The 20,868-nt window shown below is 41.6% G+C and overlaps 1 protein-coding gene across 1 annotated transcript in view; it reads right to left on the bottom strand.

Moving 5' to 3' along the window:
- The window catches only part of SLC24A3 (solute carrier family 24 member 3), a 628,867-nt gene that overhangs the window by 498,726 nt on the left and 109,273 nt on the right, over positions 1 to 20,868 (bottom strand). The window lies entirely within an intron of this gene.

The following is a 20,868-nucleotide window of genomic DNA, read 5'->3' on the forward strand; positions in this document are numbered from 1 at the left end:
GGTGATCTGTGTCACGTTGGTCATTTTCATAATGTCGGTGCGTCCGCAGGTACGATGTTGTTTGTCGTTCCTGCAGCTGCACACATCGCTGTGTGTGAAGCCGCAAGAGCGACAAACATCTCCTTACCTGCGCCCGCCGTCCACCGGCAATGCGGAAGGGAGAAGGTGGGCGGGATGTTTACATCCCGCTCATCTCCGCCCCTCCACTTCTATTGGCCGGCCGATTAGTGATGTTGCGGAGACGTCGCGGTGACGTCCCGGTGACGCCGAACGCACTGCCTCCTTGAAGGAGGGATTCTTCGGCAGTCACAGCGACGTCGCCGACCAGGTAAGTGCGTGTGAAGCTGCCGTAGCGATAATGTTCGCTACGGCAGCTATCACAAGATATCGAATGTGCGACGGGGGCGGGTACTATCGCGCTCGGCATCGCTATCATCGGCTAGCGATGTCGCAGCATGCAAAGTACCCCTAAAAGTCTCCTCTTCGGGCTAGTTTATAAACCTTCTCTATAGCCTGATATTTTAGACCTGATGTATCTCCTTTATGCTGGTAATGGAAATGTCTGGAGACAGCTGACATATCAAAGTTACCGGTTTTACTACTGTCTGAAATGTGTCTTCTAATCCTGACTTTCACTAGACCAGTGGTACAACCTACATGTTGCAATCTGCAAATACTACAATCAATCAATCAGGTACCCCACCCCTTCTGAATTACAATTTAAAAATCGTTGTATTTTCTCGCTATGATGCTTCAGCATCGCTCTGATCAAAATGCTGTGTTCCTGTAAGTGTCGGTACTCTGCTGGCATTCACAGGAAACAGGATGTGTTTTCACAGGAAACACATCATGGCAGTGACAGGGGTCATCATCTGACCTCACACTTGTCATGGCAACCCATTGGTGCCCCAGGGAACGGAGCAATCATGCTTTCAGAGTTTGACAATGCGATCTATGAGGTTAAAAAGTGTGGGTGGAAATCTGATCCACGAGCACCTGTTAGCCTTGAATGTCTGCTGATCAGCAGATATGTGAGTTGATGGTGAGGCCGTGGTAACGGGACAGACAGGGCCAAGGACATACCAATACGTCCTTAGTCGTGAAGGAGTTAATACTTGAGCTCAATCATACTATTAATACATGAGATCAGCCATACTATCAACAGATGAGATCAGCCATACTAGCAATACATGAGATCAGCCATACTATCAATAGATGAGATCAGCCATACTAGCAATACATGAGATCAGCCATACTATCAATACATGAGATCAGCCATATTATCAATAAATGAGATCAGCAACCACTTGGGATGTCTTATTTGTAGACATACCCTTGCATAAGTCTCTGAAGGAGATGCTTGTCAAACATCTAAAGTCTTTAAAGATTCCTCAAAACTCCCTGTTTCTTAATTTTATATTATAAGTATCTTTGACTATTTAGGACATTTTTATATATTCATCTTTTTTTTTTCACTTTTCAATATTAAGTATATATTGACAAAAGCAGAGACATAAGGCTAAAACTCTCAGCTAATACTGAGAAGATAATCTCCCTCTAAATACAAAGGTCTCCTCAGTGAGACAATGTAGACTAAACATCTGATTCACAGTTCCGCAAAGAACAATTGTGAAAAACGAAACATAGGAATCAGTATTTCAACTGTGGAAATAATTCTGATGCCATTATGATGAAGTTTAATAGTTTTTACATATCTAAATACCATGCACTGTTAAGTGCTACAAAATAATGAGCAAATTGATTTGATGCAAGTCAAACTGGTGCTCAATTTTAGTGAATCTATTGCACCTGGCAAATATAAACAATTAACCAATCATTCATTTAGTCTACTGCTAAATTACTGCATCAACCAGACTAGGCTCATGTGACCTCAGGTACAACTGAGTGAGCTACCAAATAATACCTTGCCGGTATCACATAACAATTTTATAACATGGCCTACCATAGCCTGTATAAAAGTTAAGGCAGGGAATGCAGCGCAGCAACCATAATGGGGTGCATCTGAAAGGATTTCACAGCTCATAGCTTCTCAATTGCTTAGGGAGAAAACAGCCAAAAAACTGCGTATACTGTACCATTTACCTATTGCTATATAAGTGAAGGTGACTTTGACATTACTAAGGCTGTTCTTGTGTTAAACAGTTTTAAAGGAGTTGGGTTCAATCGTAGGAGACCTCAGAATATCATACACCAGATGGACAATTTAAGTACTAGTGATTTCTGAAAATGTATTCCCATTGATAAATTTTGGGAAAAACAAAATCTATAAAACATTGGGTTTGTGCAATGCTCACTACATAAATTGTGCAATCTTCTTATGTTAACAGTTAGGGTTATAACCAGCGTGACTACTGCTCCACTCTGAGCAATGAGGAAAGTCCAGCCTTACATAGGTCTAGTGAGCTGCTTAGGGAAATCGTACAGATCTCTACCTTATAGGGCCCTTGACGGATGTTTGAACTGGACCACTAGCATTCATACCTTTGTCTATTCTTTCACTAATGCGAGGCATCTACAACAGCTCTCACATGGTTACATAGGAGTGTGTAAAAAAAATACAACTAGATCTGTTTCTGAATAAAAGTTGTTCAGTATATTAATAAAATATAAATATTCACGGTTGAAGGTCCCTCATTGTTCTATAATTAAAGACAATTTGCAGTAATTTCCTAAAAATATTTACATAGTTATTTTTTAAGTTGCTGATGTACCAGAGTCAACAGATCATAAATAGATGAAAATCAGTTTCAGCTTCATTCAGCAGGTCCGGAACAATTCCTTTGTCTCTCCTGTTCCGGTGATCCAGCCAGACTATGCTGTCAGGTCCTGTCTTTGCCCTCACAGTGACCTGTCTTAGGGACTTGTTAGTTTTTCACTGATAGCATTTGTACCTACGATAGTCTATGGGGCTGTTCACATGACCAAGATTTTTTAAGTAGTGAGTAGGGGTGTGCCGGACTGCCATACGCGTGACAGTCAAGTCCGAGCAATGAGAAGTCCTGCTGCTTAAACAAGCATAGCAAATAAACAACAGATTGGACCTTGACAAGACAGGCATCCCTGAATTCTCTGTGTTAACCCTTGCAGCATGCTGTCTTCAGCTTACGTAAAAAGCTAACTTAGGAAAAACCATCTGACAAATTCCATTTAAAGCACAGAATATTATTTCTTCCACAGCACACAGTAATTATATTTTACTTAGATGAATTCCCTAATGAAGGGTTTAGGCCTGGCCTCCAGGATCAAAATAATAATTATGACTTAAAACGTAAATGCAAGTTTTGGAGCAAGCAAGCCTTCATTCACACTTCCGCCATCTTCTGGGATGATGTTTCATGAAGTCACTAATGTCATTGGAAAATTATTAAGACTTGTGAAATGAATAATAATGTCTGTCTGTGCAATTACTATTCTGATATGTTTTTCAATCAGAAAATATGTTCTCCTATTTACAATGAATAATCATGATGAAAAGCAATCTGAACTTTTCAGAAATTATTATTAGTATAAAGTGGGGAAACTTTAAATCCTAGCAATAACTATATTCATTTAACATTGGATGTACACATGCATTATTGGCTAAGGCTTAATCCAATTTTCTCACATTTGAAAAAGTTCTTGATTTGACCTCAATGTATTACGGTGCTATTAATGATATGGAAGACTCTCATATTTTATATAGAAGAGGTTCACTAATTAAAGTTCAGTGGAAAAACATTTGTAAACCGTTGTCACAAACACATGAATTTATATTTCTAATCTACTTCTTAAAAATGACTCCAGTTCTCTTATTTATTCAAATTATTATATTTTAATTTTAGGTAATGAATAGATAGGCGCTTTTAGGGACACAACATTTTTCGGTAACATTCTAAGAATGCCTGGATGATAAAGCAGTCCTTACTTAAGAAACTTCTATAAGAACAGGCCTCTAAAAGCAATAAAATCGTTTTGTTTGTACGCGGAATTAAGGGGGCTTTACACGGTAGCGATATCGCTAGCAATTTCTAGCGATAGCGAGCGTGTAAGTACCCGCCCCCGTCGCGCATGCGATTGTTTGTGATCGCTGCCGTAGCGAATATTATCGCTACGCAGCGTCACACATACTTATCTGGTCGGCGTCGTCGCTGTGGCTGCCGAACAATCCCTCCTTCAAGGGGGAGGGACGTTCGGCATCACAGCGACGTCACCGCAACATCACTAAGCGGCCGGCCAATGAAAGCGGAGGGGCGGAGCTGAGCGTGATGTAAACATCCCGCCCACCTCTTCCTTCTGCATTGCGGCCGGCGGCAGGTAAGGAGACGGTCCTCGCTCATGCGGTGTCACACATAGCGATGTGTGCTGCCGCATGAGCGATGAACCACAACGCTAAACAACCCTTACCGATTTTTGAGTTTGGGACGACCTCTCCATGGTGAACGATTTTCACCATTTTTGAGGTCGCCTACGGTCGCTGGTAAGTATTACACGCTGCGATATTGTTAATGACGCCGGATGTGCGTCACTAACAATGTGACCCCCGACGATAAAACATTAACGATATCATAGCGTGTAAAGCCCCCTTTAGTATACATTATGTGGAATGGAGTTTTCGTCAGAGGTCACATATGTAAGCTACAAGATAACTTTCATTTTTATTTTTATTTATCAATAAAATATGATGATAAACTAATACATTTGCATCTTTCTCTTCCTGAACTGATCTGTCACTCTCAATTCATGGGTAAAATCTGTAAAAACTATTTTCAGCTAAGACAGATTCCCTCATTACTGAGATAGATGATAGTTGGTGCTTTCAAAATTCTATGGGGAGGGGAGGAGCTAGAGGAAGACACGGACATTCTGCTGCAAGTTCTCCTAAAATAACAGTTACTTAGTAACAATAGTAATTTATGAGCACCAGATGTCATCTCATTAATGGGAACATCTGTATTCACTGAGAACAGATTTTACCGATAACTGCGAATAAAAATATGAGGAGATAAAAAGAAGACGATTTCTCTATTGAGATATATTACAAAGTTTCCTAATTTCAGGTCTACTATTGACTTATGAAAAATATTAAAACAACTGTTATTCTTTATGTAGTATTTTTCATTTTTTACTGTTTAATGTCACTTGGACTCATCTGTATAAAATATGGAAAGATGTAGAATCCTTAATTGAAGCATCTTATTGGTGTACTGTGGGGGTGGGTATTCGCTAAAGACCTCCCATTTTCATGTAATGCTCACAAACCCTCATGGTAGTAGGGCATAGGCAACCAATGCCCTGGATTGGGAATACACTGGCCACAAATCCTCATGGGGACACACTGAACAACACAATCCTTGGGGAAGGAGAAGACTATTGGCTGGCAAATCCACATGGGGACAGACGGGCCACAAATCCTTATGGGGGAACACAACCCTTAGGGAAGGAGAAGGCTATTTGCTGACAAATCCTCATGGGGACACACGGGCCACAAATCCTTACTGGGAAACACAATCCTTAGGGAAGGAGAAGACTATTGGCTGCCATATCCTCATGGGGACACACGGCCACAAATCCTTATGGGGGAACACTATCCTTAGGGAAGGAGAAGGCTATTGGCTGCCAAATCCTCATGAGGACACATAGGCCACACCTACTCATGGGAGAACACAATCCTTAGGGAAGGAGAAGGTTATTTCCTGCAAAATCCTCAAAGGAGAAGACAAAGGCCACACAGCAGAGAGATAAAGAAAAAAGAAGACAAGCAATGCTCCTCCATACAATGTTTTCCGTAGTGTTTTGCAGCTGTCACTCTTATGCTATAGTTTCATAACCTATGACAGTTTGTTCCAGTTTGAAAGTGATAGTCTTCATAGAAGAAATTATGGACATTAACCCCTTAAGTAGGCGCCATTTTAGGCATTTAGGGCGACACATTTTTTTTCATTGTTCTAGGAGCCATAAAACTCATTTTTTTGTCAAGGTAGCTATATGAGGGCTTGCTTTTTATGTGATGAGTTGTACTTGCCAGTTTCACCATTCATTTTGGGGTAAATATAATTTATTACTTTACATTTATTAACTCTTCATGGGGAGAAACAATAAAAATTTAATTTTGCTTTAACCTATAAAATGTTTCGTTGATTATTAATATGTATTGTGCTACCCATTCTACTATAGCAGTCCAAATCTATAAGATCCATATATTTTCTTGATCTAGTTACCCAGCTGTCTACCAGAAAACGCAAAAGTGAATACACAAAAGAAATCTCAGCTCTACAATTGGGAGACTGCATTAACCTTCTGACGATGGAGCTGAACAAATAATGCAAGAAATAAAATTCTACCTACAACATAATGACATATAAAATAATAATCAATGTAATAACATAAATGAAAGGACGGCCCCTGCTGAGTGAACACGTTCAACCATATAAATATATAAATATACACATATTCACACAAAATTATTAATAGGAATAAAAGACAAATCAGACGTCACAATTCCCAGTGATGCTGACGATGAAGACAACAAGTAATGCCTTCTGGGTTTTTTTCTTGCCTGCATGCTGTTTTGTTACTATTTTAGTTTGTTCCTAATTTCCATATGATATAGATATTTATTATTCATTGCGAATCAGACAGCTACCTGGGGTCTTAATTGATGATCTTGAACTTATTTATACCTTTTGCTTCTGCTTTTCCTAGAAGCAAATGTATATGTATAACAGTCTATGTATAAATGTCATATTCCAGAATTTGCATTCCACGCACATACCGTACAAGAAGATGTTTTTTGTAGACAACTCGAAATAACCTACAATAGCATAGTAAATGGACAAAAGTGGCACTGATCCTATAAAAAGACCACACTTTTTAAACCTGGACAAATACTTTTAGACAGATACAAATATATCTACAAATCACCAGCAATATTAAACTTTGAGGCAAAACCTCCCCGTACCTTGTACATTTATGGCACAAATATAATAAACACTAAGCCATGGATAGACACGAAAACGTCAATAATGTGTGTTTGGTCACCATAACTGCAGACTAAGTAATGAAAAAGGGATGCATACTAAACTGATATATCACCAGAGATGGACACAGACATTTTTATTACTGGTAATGGACATCAATTGGTGTGGACACTAAACACCCAGATCTCCAAGGAAAGATACCTGTCACAACACAGACTTAGGGAAGGTCCAGTATGAGGTAAAACACACAACAGACGGGGGTTTTACCAAGACAAACAAGCGATACACCAGGGACACATTAACAGTGGCGCTTGATGCTAGTGAGAGGGAAGGTGGACACCTCCTCCACTTATCTGCCACTGTACCCTGCATTCCTAGCCAGTCACTATACAGGTTCCTCACCTGTAGCTGAGCAAGAATCAGAGTCCCTGAGAGACCCGACAGTAAACCATGGCTAGTGAGTGGGAAGTTAAGGCTCACTAGTTCCACTACTGCACTAAAACAACACACCAAGGGAAGGTGAGACAGACAAAGGGGAAAACAACAACAGACTAACTCCAAGAACTGGGCTGCAGTTAGGCACCAGTACTGCAGTCTACACCGCTACCAACAGCAAGGGCTCCAGCAGCTCCTATCATCTCCAGGGCCAGAACGCCAATGAATAAGAGAGAGTAAGAATAACCGGCACCCTCTGCTGGAAGCAGAGGGTATCTAAAGTGACTGGGAGTGGTCCGAAATCGGAAACACCTTAGCAGGAGTCAAGAGCTGCTGTTAAGGAAAAATTACATTAACCCTTGCCACACCCAAAGAAATAAAACACATTTAATATGTAGAGTCTCAGATGATAATGAGAGACTCTAGTCCTGATCCTGTCACCAATTTGAAAATACAAAGAGGATTGTGACAATACCACAAACTTTTGGCTACTAGTGAGTTCTAACCCATTGACAATTGATAAATATGAAGGTCTTTGAAGATTTTCATTCTGTTTAAAGAAGCTGTCCCACAAAGGCCATAAAAGCAACAATGACCAGTTAAATGGCGATCAAATGAAGGGTGTACAAGTAATACAGTGCAAGGACCAGTCTGCCGAAGTGGGAGCAGCCCATAGTGGCATTCTGATGTGATTCATCAAGCAGGATTTTGTGTGAGGGAACATCTAATATGATATCCCACGTTACACATAGACACAAATTGCCTCCATGACAGTAAAATCTCCATCATGCTGCTGATTGTATAGGACAAGTGGGGAGTCTGAACATGCGGCTTTTCATTGGCACATTCTTTAGGGCAAGAAAAGGATTTTAAACAGTAATATTCACTTTGGATAATGCAATTAAAGGAATTTTTCTACTAAATATTTTCAATTTAAAATCCATTTTATTTTTCTATACATTGCTTAAAAAAATAAGAGAACACTTCCACATCACAGCATAACCCCAAGTCAACTAAAGGGAATCTGTCAGGCCATTTTCACTGATGATATTAATGTATTACTGAGATCGGTTTTGGACAGCCTTTTTTGAACATATAATGTTAATTACTGTATTGTACTCAGTCTTTTGCACTGTAAACTCTGAAGCGTGCGCGCTACAAGTCTTACTAGTCTGCTTAATATAAGGCACGTGCCACCCAGTCGTCTTCATGAGTCTAGAATATGAAGCCCCATCTACAATGATACTTTTTTGTGTCCAACGCTCTCTGCCACCAAACTCATTACATGTAGTATTGGCAAATATTTCACATCTCTTTACATGAGTAGCGCATGTGCTCCTTGATATTCTAATGAAAATAGCCATGCTATGTAACTGTCCATATGCCCCCCTTTAATCTGCAGACTGAGAAGTGTTTTGGTGTATCGAATCGCTGGGTGGTGTATGGGCAGCAGCACTTTGGAGCCAGTGTCCACAAACGGGCCCTTTATTGTACAGGTGTGTATTTCCTGACCGGTGTCTGACGTCAGCGAGACAGCCAGCTATAAATCAAAAGAGGGAGGCAGACTCTAAGTATGCAAATGACCTGGGATGGAGCACCTAACGCTTCATTTGCATATTTACAAAATCTTTGATTATTTCAGAATAAAGCAAATAACAATTATCTGTCAGTTACCTATATGCGCATATAAACGGCTAAGGAGTGTTAAACTTGCTGACAGATCCCCTTTAAGCTTCAGAGATATCAATCTGTCCAGCTAGGAAACATAAGCGATTATGAATCAATATCAACATATCACACATGCAAATGAAAGTGACAACGGGAACGCTGGAGAGGCAACAGCAAAACAGCCCAAAAAGGGAATGGTTGTCGTTTTTTCAGGCGGTAGCTACAATTACCCTCTCCTTCCTTCATGATCCTCCTGTGGTTTTCCATTTTGCTACTGTCCTTGTCACAAATAGTTGCATGAGATGGTTCTTTCAAGTTGCACATATAGTCTACCTCCTCCAGGATGGATAATAAATGTATTATTGTAAGATGATTTACTATGTCTCAAGAGACTATAGAGAAGATAACAGGACGTGGTCAGTACACAACAAGTGCCAGACAAGAGCATAGAACGGCATCAACTCAAGAGCCAGAAGAGTTCATAGAACAGCAACAATCCAACAGCTGAACTGGTATCTGCTCTTTTATACAAGAAAGAGCAGGAGGAAAACTGCTACACACCTACAAAAATGACTACTAGCCGGCAACTGATGGGAATATCTCTGACCAAACTGAGACAATGAGTTTGTCATGAAGGTCTGATGTGGTGGGACCTATACTCACAGCAAGCACTGTGCAGCTCCATTGACCTTTGCCAAAGAATACTAGATTCATCAGGTCTGCCAATAGTGTGATGACGACAGGTTCCCCATGAGCACATGCGACAGTCATGAATGAGTTGCTGTCATTCACTCACCCTCACATTCCCAGCCCTGAAGTCAATGAAGAACCTATGGGGTATTACGTATCAGCGCATCTGACAATGACAAGTAGCGCTACGTTTTCAAAAAGTTTCTTTTTTTTCCTCTACCCCCTATCTGGGAGGAGATGCTCCTTGACACTCTCTGCTGTCCCGTTAAGCACATGTACAGATACTGTCAGGAGCACATACAGGCACATGGGTTTCAAGGGGAGACAAGAATGGCACAGGGACCCCTAAGCTGACCCTAAGACTGGGGACCCTGCGGTGTCCCTTATCCCGACTGTAGACCTGAAGATGGTCAGGGTCGATCCTCCAACGTGGCCCTGTCTCCTATCCTTGCCCTGATAACTGTCCCCACGACCATGGTGACTGACCAGGACAGAGATCCCAAAAAACCCATCAACACAAAATGACAGACGGGGTAAACAAAAACTCACACACACACACACCAAAACCTGCACCAGGGAAACCAAAGGTGCAAGGGTAATAACAACTTACTACAATCACAGCAACAGACACGAATAGAAGCAGATCACAACAGACTAGTCCTCTTTGCTCCTGGACTGGGCTCCAACTGAGTTGAATAAGCAGCAACCTCTCCAGGAAGCAGAGGGATTAAATGCAGGTTGGAAATGAGCAACAGCCGACAGCTGAATAAATCTACTGCAGCACCAGAGAAGGAGTTTAACGAAAAAGAGGCCAAAAAAAACCAACACCATTTAAATATGCATGGTCAAGGTGGTGAGAGAGAACTGTAATCCTGAGCCTGTATACATGTGAAAACGGGGCTATACACACTACTGAGGCACTTGATGAGTTTCCATTATGAAAGCCACACAAATTGGACCCGCCTGTAATTTAATTTTTTTACTCTGATATTAGGGGGGATTTGAAATCCAACCAGTAAATGGTTGATGATTTTGGTTTCCATTGATCATTGATACATCATATTATTTTTAATTGATTATAGAATTTATGTCTGTAAAGCTTTTGAACTTGAATATTTCATTCATCAAGATCAACGTGTGATTGATGTGTTATTTCAATTAGTATCACACTGTATTAGTCCCATACTAGTTCAAGGAAACATGCAAATATTCCTCCATACACATGTATTCTGCAATCAGACATTAGTAAAGCATGTGAGTCTAATGAGGAAGAGAGGCAGAGTCCAATAGTTTATAATAAAAGATAAAACATGAAAGTTAAATGGGTTATTGACCCAAAGCTAATCACATAAACTTTGGTCTCTTGATAAAATAATGGAACAGACCACAGTAATGAAGAGCTATCAGAGGTGCTTACTCAGCTAGTCTTCACATTTTCCAGTGCTGTTCAAGATCATGCTTGTCTTTCTTGTACAGTATCTTGTAAGAATTTAAGATCTTGGCAGACAGTAATAGCTTGATGAAAAATGAAAACAAAATCTTAAAACAGACTCTACACGCTAATGGCGACCCGTCAGGTCATTCATGCTGCCCAAACAGCAGGCAGCATGAATCAAAGCCTGGGTGTACAATTGTAGCCAAGTATATTGTTCTCTGAAATGCTATGATGTTTCAGAGAATATACACTTTGAAGATCCAGCCAGGGACTATAGCTGGAGACCAGACTAGTCCTACTCAATGCCGCAACTGCTTTTCCCAGTGCCACTAGAGGTGTTCGACAGGTCTCTTCCTTTGTACATGTGAAGGAGAGACCTATCAATCACTTGCAAATGTAGAAAGAAACTGTGTCTAACAACATTCTAAAAGGCTTTGAATGTTAGTGTTTATGCAATTCTTAAATTTAATATGTGGTGCCAAACCAAAGCTTCGGTTTACCTGTGAGATCAGCAGGAGCCTTTGGAAACCCTGACAGCTTAGGTAACATTGAAATGACGCAAAAACTTGAAAAGTGCCAAACTTGTGTAAGCAGGGTTGTTGGGGTAGAAGGGGGTGTCCAGGGCTGAAATGAAAAATCTGCAATCGCTCTATGAGACTGCCGCATTGCAGACCTTTACAATTCCACTATATCATGGCAGAAATGCGTTCAAGAGTACGTACACTTTTCTATTGCTCACATCATTTAAAAATACACAAACTTTGTAAACAGAGATGAGTAAAAAGTGTCCTAGTCTTGTGTGTTTAGATTTGTGATGAATCCACAGTTATATGGGTTGAAAAAAAAGACACAGGTCAATCAAGTTCAACCTTTCTCCACCAGTTATATATTCTCTGTTGCTAGATCATTTAAAACGCACAATGCCATTTTGTTGTGAGAAAATCATCCAGCCCTCTTGTAAATGCTGTTATAGAATCCACCTCTTGTAGTAGGGCATTCCACCGTCTGACTGCTCTAACTGTAAACAACTCTTTCCTATTTAGCTTCCGGAATTGCCTTTCCATCACCAATAATTCATGCCCTCTGGTCCGTTGTAAGGTCTTTGGAAGGAAAAAAATCATGTGCCAGTCCTTTAACTCGACCACATGTGTACTTTTACATCTACAAGTGCATCTTAATAAATTAGAATATCATCAAAAAGTTAATTTATTTCAGTAATTCAATACCAAAAGGTCAGAGTGTGACAACACGGACGCAGAGTCCGATATCTCTGAGGCAAGTGGACACTTGGATGCGGTATTTCCCTTGACTGTAATGTCAACCTCACCGAAGGACTCAGAAGGAAAATATACCCATTGCTCGCTTCCCATTCAGATCCGGTGGGAGGGACAGCTAATACCTACCTCTGCAATGATAGACTCTGGGGCAGGGGGAAATTTCATGGACTCCTCTTTTGCCAGGAAACACGGTATCCGGACTCAGCAAAGATCCTCACCGGTTACCATGGAGACGGTAGACGGATCTCCGTTAATCTCTGGACCAGTTGATCGGGAAACAGTACCGCTAGAATGCGTGATGAAGCCAGGTCAGCAGGAGACCCTTGTTTTCATGGTAATTTCTTCTCCTCATTTTCCGATTATTTTAGGTATTCCGTGGCTACGGTCTACAAATCCTGTCATCGATTGGGAGACTAAGGAAATATCCTTTCCACCGCAGAGTGGTCCGACCATTAGTCCAACTGTTCCGGTTCCAGTAACACCGAATGCGGAGGGCACTGTACAGGTACCTGTTTTACCCCCGGTTTATCATGACTTCGCAGATATATGCGACAAAAGAAAAGCCGATCAGCTTCCCCCGCATAGACCGTATGATTGCCCCATAGACTTACTCCCAGGGGCGGAGATCCCGTTTGGTCATGTCTACCCGTTGGCGGCACCTGAGCTAGAAGCACTAAAAGAGTACATTGATGAAAGTCTAGCCAAGGGATTTATTCGCCCGTCTACCTCACCAGCAGGGGCACCCATCTTTTTCCTGAAAAAGAAAGAGGGGACTCTGAGACCCTGTATTGACTACCGGGTACTGAATAAAATAACCATCCGGAACCGGTATCCGTTACCGTTGATTCCTGAGCTATTGGAGAGGGTCCAACAGGCAAAAATATTCACTAAATTGGATCTCCGTGGGGCATATAATCTACTTCGCATACGTCCCGGAGACGAGTGGAAGACCGCGTTCCGATGTCGGTATGGACATTTTGAGTACCTAGTGATGCCTTTAGGACTTTGTAATGCTCCCGCGGCTTTCCAACATCTAGTTAACGATATTTTTAGGGATATAATGGACCAATTCATGGTGATTTATCTGGACGATATCCTAATCTTTTCTGATTCCCTACAGGAACACCAGGAGCACGTCAAGACCGTACTTACCCGGCTGAGGGAAAACCACCTGTACATTAAGCTGGAGAAATGCGAATTCCATTGCTCACAAATACAATTCTTAGGTTATGTCATCTCTCCTCAGGGACTGAACATGGAGTCTGGCAAGATACAAGCAATTCTAGACTGGCCGGAACCGGGAAACATCAAAGAGGTACAACGCTTTGTCGGTTTTGCCAACTTTTACCGACGCTTTATCCGTAACTTTTCAGAGATCGTTCGTCCCATCACTCTGTTAACCAAGAAAAGACATCAAAGAGTAGACTGGAGGAAAAACGGGTTTAAAAACCGCGCTAGGAAACCACGAGCAAGGATGTAAATGAATATTTTTCTTTTATTTAGATAATTCCAACGCGTTTCGGAGACCCATCTGTCTCCTTCCTCAGGGAAAAAGAATCTTACAGTCAATGAGGAGTTGTCCTTATAAAACAACATACAGACAAAAGGAAAAAAAAAAAAAAAAAGGGAGGGGGAGGGGGGTGTAACCAATCTTGACGTCATCACTCCATGTGCTGCAGAGTGATGACTCATTTCCACATGGAGAAAAGCTGCATCATGATGTAAACTTCACATATTAAAACAAATATTTAAAGTGCTCTAAATGTGAAAAGATAAATAAATGAGTATCTTATTTACCCAATAATTTGTCTGTGTCCTTTTCTTTTTTTTTTTTTTTTTATTTTTTCCTGGAAAGTGAGAAAACTAAAAATGTGCATGTATGTATATATAAATTATGTGCAAAAATATCATTTTACTACTGTCCCCTATCTGGAACGTATGCAAGTAAATGAGTCTGTGTGTGGGCACTTGTGGGATGTTGCTCTGTCATTGCTACATTTAGGCTGCTAGATGTGTGAGTGAAAGCTCAAAAAAAAAAAAAGAAAAGAAAAGGGAAAAAGCAACTAAAAAATGTGTGTATGTGTCCATGAAAAAATCTATATGATGTGAACAAATAAAAATGTGTGATGCGATCTGAAAATAGCAGCATGTAATATATATAAGAAGAAAGAAAAGTATGTAAATATGTGTGATACGATTGAAAATAGCGGTGTGTGATTTAAAACTATAGAGAGAAGAAAAAAAAAAAAAAAAAAAAATGAATTTCTCACTATGTCGGAGTGACTTTGTGAGAAAAACTGGAGGGATCGTGAAAGATGAAAAGCAGGCATCTATGTGCAAGTATTTAAAAACATAAAAAGAGGGGGTGGTGAAGTGAAAAAAGAAGAGCAAGTAGTGCGCATGCTTGAAGGAACGAGTACTATGTCAGGAAGAGGTGATGTGAGTTCAGACCGTGGGAAGAAATTCTACCGCGCAAGCACGCGGTACTAGTAAGAAGCAGATTCCTCTTTGCAGAGGGTGATTAGAATTCAAAGCGTGGGAAATAGTGTAGTGCGCAAGTGCAAAGCGCAAAGAAATACAAGAACGATACAAGCGTGAATGAGAAAAATTGAAAGCTGAAAGAGAGGGGAAGGGGAATGAATAGGGGAAAGGAAAAAGGGAGTGTTCCTCTAGAGGAGTATATCGTTGACATGTGAAGGTGTGCGCGAAGTTATAAACAATTTATATGAAAAATATGCAATATGAAAATGGGAATTTTAAGGGAATGAAAATAAAAATAAAAAATAAAAAGGATAATGAGATATAAAATGTCCATATATAAAAAAGGAAATCCTTTTGAAAGGAAGGGTAAAACAGTTTTTAAATAAGGATATAACCACGTTGGAATATTTAAAACACATATATGAATACAAATACAGTAATTTAATACTTATAAAAAAAAAACCAAAAAACTTTTTTTGTAAAAACAACTAAAATGCAGGATAACCTGGGTGATGGATTAAAAAATTGCTACCTAATAAAACTCAGAGACTCATATTAAAACCCAGGGATGGGAATAAAAATATACGAAGATTAAAAACTGAGTGTAAAGAATGATTCAAGAGTGCAAATGCCCTACTGTAAAATGTTTTTGAGAGATTACCAGGAGAACTTGTACCAGATGATTTAGTAGAACAAGTCAGTCACTTCATTCAGGCCAAAGGGTTTCAGGGTATTTAACCTATGTATCCAAAAGGTTTCTTTCCTACTCTCCTACTACAGCTTCAACCAAGAAAGGACAGAAGTTCGTGTGGTCCACCCAGGCCCAGGAAGCTTTCCATCGTCTCAAGGTTTGTTTTACCTCAGCGCCAATATTAGTACATCCGAATCCCGCACTTCCCTTTATCGTGGAAGTCGACGCTTCCGACTATGCATTAGGGGCCATCCTTTCTCAAAGGACTGGGGACAAGAGTTTCTTGCATCCGTGTGCTTTCTTTTCCCGCCGGTTGTCCCCTGCAGAAAGGAACTATGACATTGCGGACAAGGAATTGTTGGCGATTATTTCAGCTTTTAAGGAATGGAGACACCACTTACAGGGAGCCGCGCAGCAAGTGATAGTACTCACAGATCATCGTAATCTGGAATTTCTTAAGTCTGCCAGGTGCCTGTCTCCACGGCAAGCCCGTTGGAGCCTACTCCTTAACCAGTTCAATTTTATCGTTACCTACCGTCCAGGTTCACGTAATGGGAAAGCCGATGCCTTGTCCCGAATCCACGCCGTGGACTCCGTGCCTGGAACCCCATCTCAGACCGTGTTATCGGATGCCAATTTCGTTGGAGTAATCCAGGACCAGGACTTGTGGAAGGACATCAAGCTGGCCTATGATGGTGACGTATTTCTTGCTGCCCCCCCGAATGATGTAACTCTTGTTCTTCGGAATGGTGTGTGGTTGAGAGAGCGACGTATTTATGTCCCGGAGGCCGTAAGACTTCGGGTTCTCAAGTTAGTCCATGACTCCGTGTTGGCTGGTCATAGGGGGGTACAGAAGACGCAGGAATTTTTGAGCCGTTTTTTCTGGTGGCCTACCTGTTTAAAGGATGTAAAGGACTATGTCCACTCATGTGTGGTTTGTGCCCGGTGCAAGGTCCCTCGTGTGGCTCCTACGGGACTCCTCCAACCGTTACCCGTGCCATCTCGCCCTTGGGGGTCTATCTCAATGGATTTTATTGTGGAGTTGCCGGTCTCAGGCGGTCACAATACCATTTTAGTGGTGGTGGATCGGTTGACAAAAGCTGCTCACTTTATTCCGTGTACCGGTCTTCCCTCAGCCGCAGAGACAGTGGATTTGGTTATCCAGAACGTATTCCGATTGCATGGGGTACCGGACGAGATCATCTCTGACCGGGGCGTGCAGTTCACGTCTAGGTTCTGGAAGGGGTTTTGTACGCACTCCAGATTGATGTCTGTTTGTCTTCTGCATACCATCCTCAGACAAATGGACAAACCGAACGGACTAATCAAACCCTGGAACAATACCTTCGATGTTATGTCAGCCATCTGCAGGACGATTGGTTGAAGATGCTTCCGTTGGCGGAGTTCTCGTATAACAACACTCAGAGCAGCTCCACTAAGGTAACGCCCTTTTTTGCTAACTTGGGTTACCATCCGAATGTTTTGCCTAGGTCACCCGTAGCGGTTTTGGTGCCAGCGGTGGAGGACCGAGTGACAGAGCTACGACAAAATCTGGAGATTCTAAAGGACACTGTGGCTACGGCTCAGGAGTGTTACAAGAGGTCGGCAGACACTCACCGGAAACCGGCACCCATGTATAAGGTAGGGGACTCTGTATGGTTATCCACCAAAAACCTGAGGTTGGGTGTTCCTTCGCAGAAGCTGGGACAAAAATTCATCGGTCCGTTTAAGATCACCGGGATCGTGAGCCCTGTGGCCTGTCGGCTGCGGTTACCGCACCATCTGAAGGTACACCCGGTCTTTCATGTTTCTCTCCTCAAACCCGTTTCTCCTAATACGTTTCATGGTCGTGTCGTGCCTCCTCCTCCGCCTGTGATGGTCGACGGCGAGGAGCAGTTCGTGGTTGAGGACATTATTGACTCCCGGATCCATCGTCGTCGGCTTCAATATCTGGTACGTTGGCAGGGGTACGCCCCCGAGGACGATTCCTGGGAACCGGTGGGTAACATTCGGGCACCCCGGAAGATTGCTCAGTTTCATCGACGGTACCCGGACAAACCTGGCCCTGATCCGTCCTGAGGCCGTTTCGGGGGGGGGGAGTAATGTCAGGTTTCCGGGTTTTCCAGTTCTCTTTTGACAAGAGCTTGCCCTCGGTTAACATGGAGTTTACTGTTCTGTTGCCCTACTTCCTGTCCAGCTGCTTAAAAGGCCGCCTCTAAGCCTAGTCCAGTGCCTGAGTATACTGCTTGCTGTGTGCTCCTGCCTTGCTGCTTCTAATTCCTGATTGCCTTTGGATCCTCCTGAAAGAATACCGACCGACTCTGGACCATACCCGGTTTCTTCAAGCTGTGCCTGGACTCCGTCTGCCGTCTGTGGTCAGCACTTCTGCCCGGTTCCTTCCGGTTTGTAACTACTCTGGACTATCATCCCGTACGGACACTCCTGGACTTTACCACTTGCCCCTTGTGTCCCGGCTGCTGCGCATTTAGGCCTTCCGGGGTGATTGCCGGACAGTCCCTGTATAGGGGTTCGCTCTGGTGGTCTCCCTGGGGGAGTCCGGTGCGTGGCCCCGGGAATTCCCTTCGCTCCGTTTCGGGAAAGTATTTCGTGTGTTTGTTCTGCTGTGTTTGTTCCGTTCTGTACCTACCGTGGTTACATATTATAAACATCTTGTACCAAGAACTCGTCTCTGGTTGTCATTGCCCTAACGCTATCGAAATCCTCAGAACATACAATAGTATTACACCCTGACAGAAGTTCTTACGTTTATCCATGTTATGGAAATAAAAGCTTATAACCTGACTTTAGATTCATCCATTGGTTTCATAAATTGCTCTTGTGAAAGCTGAAACCCTCCCAAATTTGGTTTAGGTCATGAAAATAAAGTTGCTGCAAAGCTGAAATATTGATCATTTAATGAACACAGAAAGGTCAGATTTTGGCAAGACAAAAGTTTTGTCGCCCACAGAAAGTGATGTGAAATTCAAACAAATAATTAACCTCTAATAAAAAGATATGTTGCATAACATTGGGGAATGAAGTTGTGGTGCTATTAGAGCCATATTTAATATTTTGTGTGACTTCCATGAGCTTGAAGGACTGCATCCATGCGGTTCAACAATGATTCATACAATTTATTGATGAAGTCATCAGGAATAGCAAAGAATGCAGTCTTATGTGCCTCCCAGAGTTCATCTAGATTCTTTGTTTTTGTCTTCCAAGCTTCCTCTTTCATCCTACCCCAGACATGCTCAATGATGTTCATGTCTGGTGACTGGGCTGGCCAGTCCTTGAACACCTTGATCTTCTTTGCCAGGAGGAACTTTGTTGCAGAGATGGATGTATGAGATGGAGCACCATCCTGCTGCAGAATTTGACCCCTTTTATGATTGGGAATGTAAGAGGTAGCAAATACTTCTTGATATTTTAGGTTATTGATATTGCCTTCCACCTTGCAAATGTTTCGCACACCCCCATACTGAATGTAATCCCAGACCACCATGATCTTTCCAACACCAAACTTAACTGTTTTCTGGATCCATAGAGGCTCCAGTAGGACTCCTGCAGTATTCGCGGTGGCTGTGGTGTAATTCAACTGAAGATTCATCAGAGAAATCCACCTTCTGCAACTTTTACAGCGTCAATCTGTTTAGCAGGCTGTGGGACCTGGCAAATGCCACACGTTTTTTTTATTGCCTCTTGTTTAGTGCTGGCTTCTGGGCACTGATTTAACCATGGAGGCTATTTTGAGACAGAATCCTACAAAATGTTCTAGTTGACACAGGGACTGGAGGTGGCAAGGCCTTTTGGAGCTCTGATGCAGTGGAAGAGGGTCTGGCCTTGGATTTTCTAACCAACAAATATTCCTCCTGAGCAGTTGTCTTGCGGGGTCTGCCGGACCTGGGCTTGTAAAAAACATCTCCAGTTTCTTCAAACCTTTTTTTAATTCTTTGTACTTGATGCTGAGACACATTAAAGATGCCAGCCATCTCTGCAGTGGATCTGGTCTTCAGCCTCTTGATAATCAAGGCTTTGGTCGCAGGGTGGATTTTTGGCATGTTGTCAGAGGTCAAATTGCAGTTCAAGTGAAGGTGTGGGGTGCTGGGTTTCTTTTTATACATACCCACTAATTAACCGATCACTTAGTGAGCACAGGTGAGGATGTAAACTAGGATTGGGTGCATTATATGACAAGGCGACAAAACTTTTGTCTTGCCAAAATCTGACCCTTCTGTGTTCATTAAATGATCAATATTTCAGCCTTGCAGCAACTTTATTTTCATAACCTAAACCAAATTTGGGAGTGTTTCTGCTTTCAAAAGAGTAATTTATAAAACCAATGGAAGAATTTAAAGTCAGGCTATAAGCTTTTATTTACATAACATGGATAAGCGACAGAACCTCTGTCAGGGACTATATGATATAGAGTCATTACAAACAGAGTGATCTATTTCAAGTGTTTATTACTGTTAATGTTGATGATTATGGATTACAGCAAATGAAAACCCCAAATTCATTATCTCAGAAAATTAGAATAATTACCACAAAACACCTGCAAAGGCTTCCTAAGTGTTTTAAATGGTCTCTTAACCTGGTTCAGTAGGCTACACAATTATGGTGAAGACTGCTGACTTGACAGTTGTCTAGAAGGCAATGCGGCTGACAGGCACTTTTGGATCCATGATCCACCTTTAGCTGTTAACCCCTTAGATTGTGCTGTCAAAATGGAATGTTACATTTCTGCTGATCACAGCTGTGCAGCTCTGATCAATAGAAATGAAAAAGCGATCAGACTGCTGATTATTATAGTCGCCTAAGGGGACTATTAAAATAAAACAAAAGTAAAGAAAAGTTTTAAAAAAAATAAAAAAACCTAAAAGTTTAACTCATTCCCCATTTGCCCCATTGAAAATTAAACAATAAAAAAAATAAAAATATACACATTTGGTATTGCCACTTTCAGAAATGCCTGATCTATCAAAATATAAAATCAATTAACCTGATCTGTAAATGTCATAGTGGCAAAAAATTCCAAATGCCAAAATTACGTTCTTTTGTGCAAAATGCAATAACAGGTGATCAAAATGGCACATCTGCACATAAATGGTACCAATATAAATGTCAGCTCAAAATGCAAAAAATAAGCCAATACTGAGCCCCATATCCTGAAAAATGAGAACGTTATGGGTCACGGAATATGGCGCAAAAAGTGCC

This window comes from Anomaloglossus baeobatrachus, chromosome 3 (genome assembly GCF_048569485.1).
Source record: "Anomaloglossus baeobatrachus isolate aAnoBae1 chromosome 3, aAnoBae1.hap1, whole genome shotgun sequence".
NCBI classification, from domain to species: Eukaryota; Metazoa; Chordata; class Amphibia; order Anura; family Aromobatidae; genus Anomaloglossus; species Anomaloglossus baeobatrachus.